Consider the following 12,779-nt stretch of genomic DNA (forward strand, 5'->3'; position numbering starts at 1 on the left):
GCGGCCCCCCACATAATTCTATATGGCTTGCCCTAACATTTTATCGTGGCACCCCACATAATTCTATTTGGTTTGCCCTGACATTTTATTGTGGCCCCCCACACAATTCTAAATGGTTTGCCCTAACATTTTAATGTGGCCCCCCACACAATTTTATATGGCTTGCCGTAACATTTTCTCGTGGCCCCCCTCATAATATTATTTGGTTTGCCCTAACATTTTATTGTGGCCTCCCACATAATTCTATATAGTTTGACATGTTTTATCGTGGCCCCCCCACATAATTCTATATTGTTTGGTGTACCATTTTATCGTGGCCCTCCCACATAATTCTATATGGTTTGCCATATTTTATCGTGGCCCCCCACATAATTATATATGGTTTGCCCTAAAATTTTATCGTGGCCCCCCACATAATTGTATGTGGTTGGTCATAGCATTTTGTCATGGCCCCCCACATAGTTTTAGTATGAATTGCCATGATATTTCATTGTGGCCTCCTACATAATTCTATATGGTGGGCCATTCTATTTTATTGTTATTTATAACACTTCACCAATATATAAATACAATCTGTAACTGTACCAATACACTAATATTAATATATTCCCTTACTGTCCTACTTTTTAAAAGTAAAAAATATTTCACATTTATTAGCTTTTCGCCCCCAGGATGAATTTCATGATATAATTGATATAAAGGGATAAGCGGTAGATGATATAATCCTGGTTTTATGACTAAAAAAATACTCCAGTAAACCATTGTTAAAGCACAAGCGCCACCTGGTGGTCTTATCTGTAATATCAAGTCTAATCAATTACATAAATTAAAATAATCTTTCCGACCAGCATCTTTTAATAAAAGTGAAGGAATAAAAAGTGTTTGATACAGGAAAACTTTGAGGGCAAAACTTAAATGATTTAAATGGAAACAAAAAAGTAGTTTTTGTTTACTTATTGTTCAATAGACAATTTATTTTCCTAAAAACATTGTATTTTTCATGATCACCAGTTGATTATATCATCTGATTTACCAACAATATTATATTCTACATGTAATAAAATATATTGATAATGATTTAAACAATATTATATTCTACATGTAATAAAATATGTTTGATAATGATTTAAATATTATATTCTACATGTAATAAGATGATTTAAACATTATATTATACATGTAATAAAATATGTTTGATAATCATTTGAACAATATTATATTCTACATGTAATAAAATCATTCAAACAATATTATATTCTACATGTAATAAGATAAAGATTGAAACAATATTATATTCTACATGTAATAAAATATGTTTGATAATGATTTAAATAATATTACATTCTACATGTAATAAGATGATTGAAACATTATTATATTCTACATGTAATAAAATATGTTTGATAATGATTTAAATAATATTATATTCTACATGTAATAAGATGATTTAAACAATATTATATTCTACATGTAGTAAAATATGTTTGATAATGATTGAAACAATATTATATTCTACATGTAATAAAATCATTCAAACAATATTATATTCTACATGTAATAAGATAAAGATTGAAACAATATTATATTCTACATGTAATAAAATATGTTTGATAATGATTTAAATAATATTATATTCTACATGTAATAAGATGATTTAAACAATATTATATTCTACATGTAATAAAATATGTTTGATAAGGATTGAAACAATATTATATTCTACATGTAATAAGATAATGATTTAAACAATATTATATTCTACATGTAATAAAATATGTTTGATAATGATTTAAACAATATTATATTCTACATGTAATAAAATATGTCTGATAATGATTGAAACAATATTATATTCTACATGTAATAAAATAATGATTGAAACAATATTATATTCTACATGTAATAAGATAATGATTGAAACAATATTATATTCTACATGTAATAAAATATGTTTGATAATGATTTAAATAATATTATATTCTACATGTAATAAGATGATTGAAACATTATATTCTACATGTAATAAAATATGTTTGATAATGATTGAAACAATATTATATTCTACATGTAATAAAATCATTCAAACAATATTATATTCTACATGTAATAATATAAAGATTGAAACAATATTATATTCTACATGTAATAAAATATGTTTGATAATGATTTAAATAATATTATATTCTACATGTAATAAGATGATTTAAACAATATTATATTCTACATGTAATAAAATATGTTTGATAATCATTTGAACAATATTATATTCTACATGTAATAAAATCATTCAAACAATATTATATTCTACATGTAATAAGATAAAGATTGAAACAATATTATATTCTACATGTAATAAAATATGTTTGATAATGATTTAAATAATATTATATTCTACATGTAATAAGATGATTGAAACATTATTATATTCTACATGTAATAAAATATGTTTGATAATGATTGAAACAATATTATATTCTACATGTAATAAAATCATTCAAACAATATTATATTCTACATGTAATAAGATAAAGATTGAAACAATATTATATTCTACATGTAATAAAATATGTTTGATAATGATTTCAATAATATTATATTCTACATGTAATAAGATGATTTAAACAATATTATATTCTACATGTAATAAAATATGTTTGATAATCATTTGAACAATATTATATTCTACATGTAAAAAAATCATTCAAACAATATTATATTCTACATGTAATAAGATAAAGATTGAAACAATATTATATTCTACATGTAATAAAATATGTTTGATAATGATTTAAATAATATTATATTCTACATGTAATAAAATATGTTTGATAATGATTTAAATAATATTATATTCTACATGTAATAAGATGATTTAAACAATATTATATTCTACATGTAGTAAAATATGTTTGATGATTGAAACAATATTATATTCTACATGTAATAAAATCATTCAAACAATATTATATTCTACATGTAATAAGATAAAGATTGAAACAATATTATATTCTACATGTAATAAAATATGTTTGATAATGATTGAAACAATATTATATTCTACAAGTAATAAAATGTTTGATAATGATTTAAATAATATTATATTCTACATGTAATAAGATGATTTAAACAATATTATATTCTACATGTAATAAAATATGTTTGATAAGGATTGAAACAATATTATATTCTACATGTAATAAGATAATGATTTAAACAATATTATATTCTACATGTAATAAAATATGTTTGATAATGATTTAAACAATATTATATTCTACATGTAATAAAATATGTTTGATAATGATTGAAACAATATTATATTCTACATGTAATAAAATAATGATTGAAACAATATTATATTCTACATGTAATAAGATAATGATTGAAACAATATTATATTCTACATGTAATAAAATATGTTTGATAATTATTGAAACAATATATTCTACATGTAATAAGATAATGATTTAAACAATATTATATTCTACATGTAATAAGTAGAATAAGTTGTGTTTACGTTAGAAACATTTTCACTGTCATGATCCATCAAAGTTCAGCATCAGGACTCACAATCAGAGCGGATCTGAAGCCAAAAATAACCAATCAGAGTAGAAATTTTAATTGGGACTTCCCTGCTCCGAACATTCATTCATTCATACAGAAAATATTCATTTGTACACCTTACATTCATTCATACACCAAACATTTATTCATTCATACACCAAACCTTCATTCATTTATACACCAAATATTCATTCATATACCAAAAATTAAGTAATTAATACACCAAACATTCATTCATTCATACCCCAAACATTCATACATACACAAAACATTCATTCATACAGCAAATATTAATTTATTCATACACCAAACCTTCATTCATATACCAAACATTCATACGGCAAATATTAATTCATACACCAAACATTAATTCATTCATACACCAGTCATTCATATACCAAACATTCATTCATACAGCAGATATTCATTCATACACCAAACATTCATTCATATGCCAGTCATTCATTCATCCACCAAACCTTCATTCATACACCAAATATTCATTCATATACCAAACATTTATTCATTCCGCAAATATTAATTGATACACAAACATTCATTCATTCATACACCATTCATTCATACAGCTAATATCCATTCATACATACACCAAACATTCATTTATCCAGCAAATATTAATTCATACACCAGACATTCATTCTTTTAATAAATGTCCATCAAGCAGCGACATGACAAGTGCATCTATTGATTGACTGTTATACAGGTAAAAGCCAGTAAATTAGAATATTTTGAAAAACTTGATTTATTTCAGTAATTGCATTCAAAAGGTGTAACTTGTACATTATATTTATTCATTGCACACAGACTGATGCATTCAAATGTTTATTTCATTTAATTTTGATGATTTGAAGTGGCAACAAATGAAAATCCAAAATTCCGTGTGTCACAAAATTAGAATATTACTTAAGGCTAATACAAAAAAGGGATTTTTTAGAAATGTTGGCCAACTGAAAAGTATGAAAATGAAAAATATGAGCATGTACAATACTCAATACTTGGTTGGAGCTCCTTTTGCCTCAATTACTGCGTTAATGCGGCGTGGCATGGAGTCGATGAGTTTCTGGCACTGCTCAGGTGTTATGAGAGCCCAGGTTGCTCTGATAGTGGCCTTCAACTCTTCTGCGTTTTTGGGTCTGGCATTCTGCATCTTCCTTTTCACAATACCCCACAGATTTTCTATGGGGCTAAGGTCAGGGGAGTTGGCGGGCCAATTTAGAACAGAAATACCATGGTCCGTAAACCAGGCACGAGTAGATTTTGCGCTGTGTGCAGGCGCCAAGTCCTGTTGGAACTTGAAATCTCCATCTCCATAGAGCAGGTCAGCAGCAGGAAGCATGAAGTGCTCTAAAACTTGCTGGTAGACGGCTGCGTTGACCCTGGATCTCAGGAAACAGAGTGGACCGACACCAGCAGATGACATGGCACCCCAAACCATCACCCAACCATGCAAATTTTGCATTTCCTTTGGAAATCGAGGTCCCAGAGTCTGGAGGAAGACAGGAGAGGCACAGGATCCACGTTGCCTGAAGTCTAGTGTAAAGTTTCCACCATCAGTGATGGTTTGGGGTGCCATGTCATCTGCTGGTGTCGGTCCACTCTGTTTCCTGAGATCCAGGGTCAACGCAGCCGTCTACCAGCAAGTTTTAGAGCACTTCATGCTTCCTGCTGCTGACCTGCTCTATGGAGATGGAGATTTCAAGTTCCAACAGGACTTGGCGCCTGCACACAGCGCAAAATCTACCCGTGCCTGGTTTACGGACCATGGTATTTCTGTTCTAAATTGGCCCGCCAACTCCCCTGACCTTAGCCCCATAGAAAATCTGTGGGGTATTGTGAAAAGGAAGATGCAGAATGCCAGACCCAAAACGCAGAAGAGTTGAAGGCCACTATCAGAGCAACCTGGGCTCTCATAACACCTGAGCAGTGCCAGAAACTCATCGACTCCATGCCACGCCGCATTAACGCAGTAATTGAGGCAAAAGGAGCTCCAACCAAGTATTGAGTATTGTACATGCTCATATTTTTCATTTTCATACTTTTCAGTTGGCCAACATTTCTAAAAATCCCTTTTTTGTATTAGCCTTAAGTAATATTCTAATTTTGTGACACACGAAATTTTGGATTTTCATTTGTTGCCACTTCAAATCATCAAAATTAAATGAAATAAACATTTGAATGCATCAGTCTGTGTGCAATGAATAAATATAATGTACAAGTTACACCTTTTGAATGCAATTACTGAAATAAATCAAGTTTTTCAAAATATTCTAATTTACTGGCTTTTACCTGTACTAGTAGCAGCGACATGACAAGTGCATCTATTGATTGACTGTTCTACTAGTAGCAGCGACATGACAAGTGCATCTATTGATTGACTGTTCTACTAGTAGCAGCGACATGACAAGTGCATCTATTGATTGACTGTTCTACTAGTAGCAGCGACATGACAAGTGCATCTATTGATTGACTGTTCTACTAGTAGCAGCGACATGACAAGTGCATCTATTGATTGACTGTTCTACTAGTAGCAGCGACATGACAAGTGCATCTATTGATTGACTGTTCTACTAGTAGCAGCGACATGACAAGTGCATCTATTGATTGACTGTTCTACTAGTAGCAGCGACATGACAAGTGCATCTATTGATTGACTGTTCTACTAGTAGCAGCGACATGACAAGTGCATCTATTGATTGACTGTTCTACTAGTAGCAGCGACATGACAAGTGCATCTATTGATTGACTGTTCTACTAGTAGCAGCGACATGACAAGTGCATCTATTGATTGACTGTTCTACTAGTAGCAGCGACATGACAAGTGCATCTATTGATTGACTGTTCTACTAGTAGCAGCAACATGACAAGTGCATCTATTGATTGACTGTTCTACTAGTAGCAGCAACATGACAAGTGCATCTATTGATTGACTGTTCTACTAGTAGCAGCAACATGACAAGTGCATCTATTGATTGACTGTTCTACTAGTAGCAGCAACATGACAAGTGCATCTATTGATTGACTGTTCTACTAGTAGCAGCGACATGACAAGTGCATCTATTGATTGACTGTTCTACTAGTAGCAGCGACATGACAAGTGCATCTATTGATTGACTGTTCTACTAGTAGCAGCGACATGACAAGTGCATCTATTGATTGACTGTTCTACTAGTAGCAGCCACAAGTACATCTATTGATTGACTGTTGTACTAGTAGCAGCGACATGACAAGTACATCTATTGATTGACTGTTCTACTAGTAGCAGCGACATGACAAGTGCATCTATTGATTGACTGTTCTACTAGTAGCAGCGACATGACAAGTGCATCTATTGATTGACTGTTCTACTAGTAGCAGCGACATGACAAGTGCATCTATTGATTGACTGTTCTACTAGTAGCAGCGACATGACAAGTGCATCTATTGATTGACTGTTCTACTAGTAGCAGCGACATGACAAGTGCATCTATTGATTGACTGTTCTACTAGTAGCAGCGACATGACAAGTGCATCTATTGATTGACTGTTCTACTAGTAGCAGCGACATGACAAGTGCATCTATTGATTGACTGTTCTACTAGTAGCAGCGACATGACAAGTACATCTATTGATTGACTGTTCTACTAGTAGCAGCGACATGACAAGTACATCTATTGATTGACTGTTCTACTAGTAGCAGCGACATGACAAGTGCATCTATTGATTGACTGTTCTACTAGTAGCAGCGACATGACAAGTGCATCTATTGATTGACTGTTCTACTAGTAGCAGCGACATGACAAGTGCATCTATTGATTGACTGTTCTACTAGTAGCAGCGACATGACAAGTGCATCTATTGATTGACTGTTCTACTAGTAGCAGCGACATGACAAGTGCATCTATTGATTGACTGTTCTACTAGTAGCAGCGACATGACAAGTGCATCTATTGATTGACTGTTATATTAGTAGCAGCGACATGACAAGTACATCTATTGATTGACTGTTCTACTAGTAGCAGCGACATGACAAGTGCATCTATTGATTGACTGTTCTACTAGTAGCAGCGACATGACAAGTGCATCTATTGATTGACTGTTCTACTAGTAGCAGCGACATGACAAGTGCATCTATTGATTGACTGTTCTACTAGTAGCAGCGACATGACAAGTGCATCTATTGATTGACTGTTCTACTAGTAGCAGCGACATGACAAGTGCATCTATTGATTGACTGTTCTACTAGTAGCAGCGACATGACAAGTGCATCTATTGATTGACTGTTCTACTAGTAGCAGCGACATGACAAGTGCATCTATTGATTGACTGTTCTACTAGTAGCAGCGACATGACAAGTGCATCTATTGATTGACTGTTCTACTAGTAGCAGCGACATGACAAGTGCATCTATTGATTGACTGTTCTACTAGTAGCAGTGACATGACAAGTGCATCTATTGATTGACTGTTCTACTAGTAGCAGCGACATGACAAGTGCATCTATTGATTGACTGTTCTACTAGTAGCAGCGACATGACAAGTACATCTATTGATTGACTGTTATACTAGTAGCAGCGACATTACAAGTGCATCTATTGATTGACTGTTCTACTAGTAGCAGCGACATGACAAGTACATCTTTTGATTGACTGTTCTACTAGTAGCAGCGACATGACAAGTGCATCTATTGATTGACTGTTCTACTAGTAGCAGCGACATGACAAGTACATCTATTGATTGACTGTTCTACTAGTAGCAGCGACATGACAAGTGCATCTATTGATTGACTGTTGTACTAGTAGCAGCGACATGACAAGTGCATCTATTGATTGACTGTTCTACTAGTAGCAGCGACATGACAAGTGCATCTATTGATTGACTGTTCTACTAGTAGCAGTGACATGACAAGTGCATCTATTGATTGACTGTTCTACTAGTAGCAGCGACATGACAAGTACATCTATTGATTGACTGTTCTACTCGTAGCAGCGACTTGACAAGTGCATCTATTGATTGACTGTTCTACTAGTAGCAGCGACATGACAAGTGCATCTATTGATTGACTGTTCTACTAGTAGCAGCGACATGACAAGTGCATCTATTGATTGACTGTTCTACTAGTAGCAGCGACATGACAAGTGCATCTATTGATTGACTGTTCTACTAGTAGTAGTGACATGACAAGTGCATCTATTGATTGACTGTTCTACTAGTAGTAGTGACATGACAAGTGCATCTATTGATTGACTGTTCTACTAGTAGCAGCGACATGACAAGTGCATTTATTGATTGACTGTTCTACTAGTAGCAGCGACATGACAAGTGCATCTATTGATTGACTGTTCTACTAGTAGCAGCGACATAACAAGTGCATCTATTGATTGACTGTTCTACTAGTAGCAGCGACATGACAAGTGCATCTATTGATTGACTGTTCTACTAGTAGCAGCGACATGACAAGTGCATCTATTGATTGACTGTTCTACTAGTAGCAGCGACATGACAAGTGCATCTATTGATTGACTGTTCTACTAGTAGCAGCGACATGACAAGTACATCTATTGATTGACTGTTCTACTAGTAGCAGCGACATAACAAGTGCATCTATTGATTGACTGTTCTACTAGTAGCAGCGACATGACAAGTGCATCTATTGATTGACTGTTCTACTAGTAGCAGCGACATGACAAGTGCATCTATTGATTGACTGTTCTACTAGTAGCAGCGACATGACAAGTGCATCTATTGATTGACTGTTCTACTAGTAGCAGCGACATGACAAGTGCATCTATTGATTGACTGTTCTACTAGTAGCAGCGACATGACAAGTACATCTATTGATTGACTGTTCTACTAGTAGCAGCGACATGACAAGTACATCTATTGATTGACTGTTCTACTAGTAGCAGCGACATAACAAGTGCATCTATTGACTGTTCTACTAGTAGCAGCGACATGACAAGTGCATCTATTGATTGACTGTTCTACTAGTAGCAGCGACATGACAAGTGCATCTATTGATTGACTGTTCTACTAGTAGCAGCGACATGACAAGTGCATCTATTGATTGACTGTTCTACTAGTAGCAGCGACATGACAAGTGCATCTATTGATTGACTGTTCTACTAGTAGCAGCGACATGACAAGTACATCTATTGATTGACTGTTCTACTAGTAGCAGCGACATGACAAGTGCATCTATTGATTGACTGTTCTACTAGTAGCAGCGACATAACAAGTGCATCTATTGACTGTTCTACTAGTAGCAGCGACATGACAAGTGCATCTATTGATTGACTGTTCTACTAGTAGCAGCGACATGACAAGTGCATCTATTGATTGACTGTTCTACTAGTAGCAGCGACATGACAAGTGCATCTATTGATTGACTGTTCTACTAGTAGCAGCGACATGACAAGTGCATCTATTGATTGACTGTTCTACTAGTAGCAGCGACATGACATGTAAATCTATTGATTGACTGTTCTACTAGTAGCAGCGACATGACAAGTGCATCTATTGATTGACTGTTGTACTAGTAGCAGCGACATGACAAGTGCATCTATTGATTGACTGTTCTACTAGTAGCAGCGACATGACAAGTGCATCTATTGATTGACTGTTCTACTAGTAGCAGCAACATGATAAGTACATCTATTGATTGACTGTTCTACTAGTAGCAGCGACATGACAAGTGCATCTATTGATTGACTGTTCTACTAGTAGCAGCGACATGACAAGTGCATCTATTGATTGACTGTTCTACTAGTAGCAGCGACATGACAAGTGCATCTATTGATTGGCTGTTCTACTAGTAGCAGCGACATGACAAGTGCATCTATTGATTGACTGTTCTACTAGTAGCAGCGACATGACAAGTGCATCTATTGACTGTTCTACTAGTAGCAGCGACATGACAAGTGCATCTATTGATTGACTGTTCTACTAGTAGTAGTGACATGACAAGTGCATCTATTGATTGACTGTTCTACTAGTAGCAGCGACATGACAAGTGCATTTATTGATTGACTGTTCTACTAGTAGCAGCGACATGACAAGTGCATCTATTGATTGACTGTTCTACTAGTAGCAGCGACATAACAAGTGCATCTATTGATTGACTGTTCTACTAGTAGCAGCGACATGACAAGTGCATCTATTGATTGACTGTTCTACTAGTAGCAGCGACATGACAAGTGCATCTATTGATTGACTGTTCTACTAGTAGCAGCGACATGACAAGTGCATCTATTGATTGACTGTTCTACTAGTAGCAGCGACATGACAAGTACATCTATTGATTGATTGTTCTACTAGTAGCAGCGACATAACAAGTGCATCTATTGATTGACTGTTCTACTAGTAGCAGCGACATGACAAGTGCATCTATTGATTGACTGTTCTACTAGTAGCAGCGACATGACAAGTGCATCTATTGATTGACTGTTCTACTAGTAGCAGCGACATGACAAGTGCATCTATTGATTGACTGTTCTACTAGTAGCAGCGACATGACAAGTGCATCTATTGATTGACTGTTCTACTAGTAGCAGCGACATGACAAGTACATCTATTGATTGACTGTTCTACTAGTAGCAGCGACATGACAAGTACATCTATTGATTGACTGTTCTACTAGTAGCAGCGACATAACAAGTGCATCTATTGACTGTTCTACTAGTAGCAGCGACATGACAAGTGCATCTATTGATTGACTGTTCTACTAGTAGCAGCGACATGACAAGTGCATCTATTGATTGACTGTTCTACTAGTAGCAGCGACATGACAAGTGCATCTATTGATTGACTGTTCTACTAGTAGCAGCGACATGACAAGTGCATCTATTGATTGACTGTTCTACTAGTAGCAGCGACATGACAAGTACATCTATTGATTGACTGTTCTACTAGTAGCAGCGACATGACAAGTGCATCTATTGATTGACTGTTCTACTAGTAGCAGCGACATAACAAGTGCATCTATTGACTGTTCTACTAGTAGCAGCGACATGACAAGTGCATCTATTGATTGACTGTTCTACTAGTAGCAGCGACATGACAAGTGCATCTATTGATTGACTGTTCTACTAGTAGCAGCGACATGACAAGTGCATCTATTGATTGACTGTTCTACTAGTAGCAGCGACATGACAAGTGCATCTATTGATTGACTGTTCTACTAGTAGCAGCGACATGACATGTAAATCTATTGATTGACTGTTCTACTAGTAGCAGCGACATGACAAGTGCATCTATTGATTGACTGTTGTACTAGTAGCAGCGACATGACAAGTGCATCTATTGATTGACTGTTCTACTAGTAGCAGCGACATGACAAGTGCATCTATTGATTGACTGTTCTACTAGTAGCAGCAACATGATAAGTACATCTATTGATTGACTGTTCTACTAGTAGCAGCGACATGACAAGTGCATCTATTGATTGACTGTTCTACTAGTAGCAGCGACATGACAAGTGCATCTATTGATTGACTGTTCTACTAGTAGCAGCGACATGACAAGTGCATCTATTGATTGGCTGTTCTACTAGTAGCAGCGACATGACAAGTGCATCTATTGATTGACTGTTCTACTAGTAGCAGCGACATGACAAGTGCATCTATTGACTGTTCTACTAGTAGCAGCGACATGACAAGTGCATCTATTGATTGACTGTTCTACTAGTAGCAGCGACATGACAAGTGCATCTATTGATTGACTGTTCTACTAGTAGCAGCGACATGACAAGTGCATCTATTGATTGACTGTTCTACTAGTAGCAGCGACATGACATGTAAATCTATTGATTGACTGTTCTACTAGTAGCAGCGACATGACAAGTGCATCTATTGATTGACTGTTGTACTAGTAGCAGCGACATGACAAGTGCATCTATTGATTGACTGTTCTACTAGTAGCAGCGACATGACAAGTGCATCTATTGATTGACTGTTCTACTAGTAGCAGCAACATGATAAGTACATCTATTGATTGACTGTTCTACTAGTAGCAGCGACATGACAAGTGCATCTATTGATTGACTGTTCTACTAGTAGCAGCGACATGACAAGTGCATCTATTGATTGACTGTTCTACTAGTAGCAGCGACATGACAAGTGCATCTATTGATTGGCTGTTCTACTAGTAGCAGCGACATGACAAGTGCATCTATTGATTGACTGTTCTACTAGTAGCAGCGACATGACAAGTGCATCTATT

The sequence above is a fragment of the Nerophis lumbriciformis genome, linkage group LG14 (genome assembly GCF_033978685.3).
Source record: "Nerophis lumbriciformis linkage group LG14, RoL_Nlum_v2.1, whole genome shotgun sequence".
Taxonomy (NCBI): Eukaryota; Metazoa; Chordata; class Actinopteri; order Syngnathiformes; family Syngnathidae; genus Nerophis; species Nerophis lumbriciformis.